Genomic DNA, 6,501 nt, shown 5'->3' with positions numbered 1-6,501 from the left:
ACCTTTCTAAAAATCAGAACTCTGTCGACTTTCGTCGGTAGCCATTATCGAAGAAGGCAGCAGTGAACACTTGGCAACGTCGCAATCATACTTGAACGTATAGTCAGTCAGGTTACATTTCGTGTATACACATGCACTCGAACATGGCGGACTAGAGAGGAGACTGGAGAGAGTGCGACGTTGCCGCATTGCTTCTTTCAGAAGTCATATGGTCGAGAATACGCAAACCGTTGAGGGATATATTTTTATCAATTTATTTATTCTTCTGATTTACATCGCGGGACGGCCATAAATGTCTATCTTAATTAATTTTCGGATTTTCAAACACAAAAGATTCCATGTAAATCAAAAATACTTTTTTACACTCTCATATGACTCACTGAGTCACGCTAAAACCACCTTAACGCACAAGAGTATTTACTTCACACTCGCTTATACTGTAAACAGCCCCTTAATTAAAATATGTCTATTTGAAAATTGTATGTTGATCTAATAATTTTTGAAATAAAGATAATATTTATTGACAATATTGGAGGTAGACTGTTCTCTTCTCATGAAGCAGTTTTTACTATAAGGCCGTAGCAGTAATGTGTTCCAAAAATTTGGTAGGAAATTTTTAAACGACTTTTTCAATTAGTCTATTTTTTTGTTTTTTCGATATGCTAGGTCTAGACGGTCCGGCCAGGTGTTAGGTTGTGCCTGGTAGTACAAAAAATTGAATCTCAGTGTTTTTAATAGATTTCATATCAATATTTTCATCAATATAAGCAGTGCTTATAATAAAGATAATAAATATAATGAAACTGCTTTTATATATTTTCATATTTATAATTGAAATTTCCAAAATACAAACTAAAATATTATAACTGTATTATATTAAAGGCCTAGACGGTCTAGCAAGGTGTTAGTTTGTGCCTGGTAGTACGAAAAAATAAATCTTAGCGTTTTTAATAACTTTTCATGCCAATATCTTCATTATTATAAGTTGTGATTATTATATTGATAATAAATATAGTAAAACTATGCTTTTATATATTTTCATAATTATAATTGGCATTTTTGAAATGAAAACTAGAATAATATAAGAAAATTATACGAAATTTATCTTCAAACTATTTCTCAATATAAAGAGATGATTCGTGTGCAAATTTCGAAAGACGTTTCATTTTGAAAAATTATTTTCAAGAAAAAATTGAGAGAGATTTAAAAATGTTTCGAATTATTTTGTAAAATTTCGAAAGAAAATGTAGAAGCTGAAAGCAAAATTTGTCAAATTTCCAAGAATTAAAAATTTCAGAATATATATTTCAGTCAGTTTGAAAGATATTTATAAGTTTTAAATAGATTTAAAAAAATTTATAACTAAGAAAAAAAATTGAAAGAATAAACCAACTTTCTTAAGATTTTTAGGAAAATTTTCAATGTGTTTTTTATAAAAAATTAATTTCAATTAACTAATCAATTTTTATTAATTTATAAATCCAAAACCTAAATAATTAGAATCCTAAATATTATTTTAATTCTCTTGACATGTATACATTTTCCACTTAACATAAACTTAAAAAAAACTAGCTTGGAAGAGATTTAAAAAATATTTCATGTAGTTTTGAAAATCTTTCAAAGTTTGAAATTATTTTTTATTTCTATAAAACTTCTAGAACTTCTAAATATCTTTTAATCTGACTCGAATGATGAAATTCTGAAAAATATTAAGAAATTAAAAAAATTGGATTAAAATCTTCCAGATTTTTCTGACCTTCTTAGATATCTTTTAAAATATTTTGACATTTTTTGAAATATAATTTATAGATTAATTTCCAAAAATGAAAAAAAAATTGAATAATTAACAAGAATTTTACAAAAATTGGTTTATTTTTTTGAAACTTTTCAAAATTCTCAAAATAATTGTAAATTTGTTGTTCGAAAATTTAAAAAATCTAGATTTTGCAGTACATTTTTTTTAACCTCTCCGAGTTCAAAATTATTCTTGAATTTTCCTAAAACTTTTAAATATTATTCAAATTTGCTCACGTTTTTTCAAAGGTTTTTTTTTAATTCTGGAAAATTAAAAAAATTTTAGTCTCTGTTTTGTTCATTCAGAAAAAATCTTTAAAAACTTGCCTTACAGTCTTCCAGATACTTTTTCGCCAATTCATGAAATCATTTGAAATAATTTTTACAAATTGAAATTAATTTTTCATAAAAAACTACAAATTTTCTTAAAAGACTTCAAAATTATTTTTTCGAATTGTTTAAAAATCTAAATTTTGTTTAAAAGTATTTGAAATATTAAGTACTCTTTGAAAATCATTTTAAAATAATCACTTTAAATTTGTTTTCAATTGTTTCGAAATCCTTTTAAGCTTTAAACTATTTTTTCAAGTTATATTTGAATTTAATAAATATTTTTCAAAATTACTGCAATAAATCATCTAAAATTTTCTCTTATTAATTTTTCAAAATGAAAAACCTTTTTGATTTATTTCAGAAATCCTATGCAAATTTTGGTATGATAATATAGGTACAATATTTTACTTTTTATTTCAGAAATTTCAATTATAAATATAAAAATACATAAAAGCACATATTCCTATAAAGAAATAAATTTGAGTGACATAAGATTTTTAATAGTCTTATAATAATGAAAATATTGCTATGAAATTGATTGAAAACACTAAGACACAATTTTTCCTGTTCAATTTGGTATTAGAAATATTCGTTGTAAAAAATGCAGTGAGAAAACGAAAATCTCGTGACAATCGAACGATTTCTTAAGAATCTCTAATCGAAGAAAAATAGACGATATTAGAATATTGCAATAAAAAAAGGAGATTAACTAAAAATACCATTCAATGAACAACCGAAAGAAATTTCCCAACATTTCAAAAACTCGTTTTTTGTCATCTCCAGTTACCAAATTTTCAATTTGGTAACAATTCACTTTCTGGAAAAGTGTTAAATAAGAAAAAACTTATTAAACGTATAATAAGATAAAAATTAAAAAATAGCAAGAAAAACTTACGAATTAAAAACGAAATTCCAAGATGTCATTTTTGGAGTCAATTATTAAAATCCAAATTATATTGGAATGAATTTAAAAAAAAACTACAGACTTCAAAAGTGACTGTCAACAATTTAGTGTATCTGCCATACAATGATTCAGAAGAAAAGGCGCCAACGTTAAAATGGATTTCATTATATAATAACATATGACGTGCTAAATTTATCAAGGAAGTAGAAACAAGCAAGATAATGTAAGTTGATGAATATAACAGTAATTTGGATAAAAAGAAAAGGAAATTAAATGGTACTAATATTGTTATAATTTTACAGAAAATTTTTTTAAATAGAATAAAATGATTTATTAGGATCGTCTAAATCATTGATTTTATTAAGAAAATTACAGTGAAACTCTTCTATAGCGCCGGATTTTGGGTTGATTGTGGGTGGGAACTAACTCATTATAGCCCGATCCGCTTTTGTTTCTTCACGCCTGAGTGCTCGCCTGAGTGACAACCGCAGACCCAGACTGCGGCGCGGCGTCGATTCTAGTAGGGGCTATAGTAGGGAGGGCTATTGAAGAGTTTCACTGTATCTAGTTCTTTTTTGATAAAATCCATTTCAGCATAGGCATTTTTCGGATTATTTTCTTGATTTAAAACTTCAATATCATTCCATAGAAAGAAATGAGAAATATGATCTTTCAGATTATTATGTAAGTGGTCATTAAGATCATTATCATAATTTAGTCTAACACAATTTTGAGTTTTTTCAGTCTAATATGTAACGGACTTTTGGTTTGTCCAATTTAACATTTTTCACAATTAGAAGTAACAAGGTAAACTACGTTAGTTTTTCCCAAGGTTTCTAATCTATTATTTATATATTTATCAATAATATTTTGTGGAAAACTATCCAGAAAAAGATAAGGTTTTACAATTTTTAAGTTATCCTTATGAAACTTATTATCAGAAAGCAAAATAGCTAAATCTAATAAGTTTTTAAGAATAGAAATTTTTGTTGTTGAAAAGGATGTTTTGAAAGAAAGTTGAGTAAGTGACCAGAGAAGGCTGATTTTTGAAATAAATTTGTGGAAATGGAAACATGATCATTTTTTTAAAGCTAATATTAAAGTTTCATCGGTATACCTAAAGTATGCAATAATTTTAAAATCTAATGTATTAAAAAATTCTGATTCTAAATCTCGTATTACCAACTCAGCTGAATTATTAGAAATAGGAGATCCCATGGAAGTTGCAAAATTTTCTCTGTAAAAATTTTGATTAAATTGAAAGTATGTGCTACCCATTAGGAATTTTATTCCTTCTTGACATTTATCCAAAGGTAAAGCAGTAACTTTTTTAATATCAGGCCGTTTTTTTCAATACCTTTTAGAGCAAGATATAAAGGAAAATTAGTGAAAAGAGAAGTTACATCAAGAGAGACCACAATGTGATAAGAAGGAATAGTGATCTTTTATAGTTTTTGTTTTAATTCAATACAATTTTTATAAAAGATTTAGGTGTAGGAAGAGAATTACTTGAAATATTATTAAAAATCTTAGATATACTATATGTAGGAAAATTAATAGTGCTAACAACAGTTCTTGAAGGAAAATCATTTTAATGAAAACCTACTGTTTACAAAAATAACGATTTTATAATCCCTGAATAAATGTTGAAAACAAAACGTGCGAATGAGATTTGCAGACAATCATTTAATAAATAAAAAAGCCCTACAGAACTAGGATCAAATAATAGTTACAATTTTTACTTGAAGTAAGAGAAAAAACATTGAACCCCAAAAACTATTGTTCAATAAACAAGAAAAATAGTGAAATATTTATTTCGAAAGTTCACATTGTGTTCTTTTCCAAAAATTGTTATAATCAACAATAACACATTTTCCTCGATTTTATAAATCATTTTTAACAACGTTTATTTTTAGCTAGAAATAACTTTAGTTCATATTTAATTTGAAAACAAGTATAATTAAAATTTCCCTTTCCTCTTAAATCTTAAGCTAAAATCTATGAAAATATTTATGCCAGAAAGCCAATTTCTAACTGGATTTATTAAAATAAATTAAATTTGTGTACGATGTATCATTTTATTTTATTTGTTTAAAATTTAAAAAAAATTAACTTCAATTAGTCAAAAAATCTGGAAATTAAAAAAACGTGCTTCTAAAATCTCCCAACCAACTAAAATTTCATAACAATCTAGAGAAAAATGGTTCTCTCAAAACCTTTCCGAATGCTCAAAAAGCGTCGTTTTTACAAAATTTTAAACAAGCTACATTTTAAAAAACATACATTTCGTAAAAAAAAATTTCTGTATTTTCACAAGACTTCAATAATGTTTGATTATTTTTAAAACTACTAAAACTTTTACAAATCAATAAAATTTTAATCTGAGAAAATTGTTTAAAAATCTTTCAGATTCTTTCACGACATATTTTGAAATCTTCAAAACTTAAAATTAAACTTTTAAAATAAAACCCCAATAATTTGGAATTTTGCCAAAATTTTATTGTCCATGTGGTAGGAAAATAAAAAAATTTTTTAATAAAAAATAATAAAATTAAAAAAAGTTAGTATCAAATTATAAAAATTTAACAAAATTTCACCCTTAAAAAGCTTTATTCTGTTACATTGTGGCTTTCGGAAACTTTAAAAAATTATTTTTTTCAGTAAATTATTATTTAAAAAACATAATTTAATCATTTTTAATGAAAATAAACATTTATTGATCATTTTTTCCCTAGATTCGATTTGAATAATTACACAGGCCCACAAAAAAAACAAAAGTGTCTGTGCAATTGACCAGACCTATATATTCTTATGTATTTTTCGACGCTGAATCCGAATTTCCAATAAAAAAGTAGGGTCCAGCTACTTTTTTATGGGGTTTTGATCGAAAAATCTCATTTTTTACGGTTTTTTCATGGTTTTTTTTTAAATAAAAAAAAATAAAGAAAAGTTTTATTTTTTTGACTTCAGAATCGAATTCTACGGGAAAAAATACATCGAAAACCATGTTTTGATTTTTTTTTTACAAAAATTTCAACCCACCATACGGCGATGAAAAGGCAGAAAATCGCGAAAAGTGAAAATTTGCTTCAAATTTGATTAAAATGATATTAAAATCAAGTTTTACGATTTTAAACCGATTTATAAACATTGAAAATACTTTACTGGGGGTTTTTGAGGTCGCTGATCACGAATTTTAAGTCATTTTTTTCAAAAAGCAACTCCTAGTCGACGTAAGTGGACAATAAACGTGATAAATTGATATTTTTTTTCAAAAAATCGATGTTTTGGATACTGTTCTGGAGGTTTTCCACTACATTAATCACAAAACTAGAACTTTTTTCGACCCTTGATCATAAAGTAAGACCTAGAACCTATGTATAGCGATATTCATGAACTCCATTATAATATTTTTGGCTTCTTTTAAGAAGTGCCTTAGAGTTTTAATGGGTTAATCAATTGAGTTTGTA

The sequence above is a fragment of the Belonocnema kinseyi genome, chromosome 4 (genome assembly GCF_010883055.1).
Source record: "Belonocnema kinseyi isolate 2016_QV_RU_SX_M_011 chromosome 4, B_treatae_v1, whole genome shotgun sequence".
NCBI classification, from domain to species: Eukaryota; Metazoa; Arthropoda; class Insecta; order Hymenoptera; family Cynipidae; genus Belonocnema; species Belonocnema kinseyi.
This window is presented reverse-complemented; position numbering follows the sequence as displayed.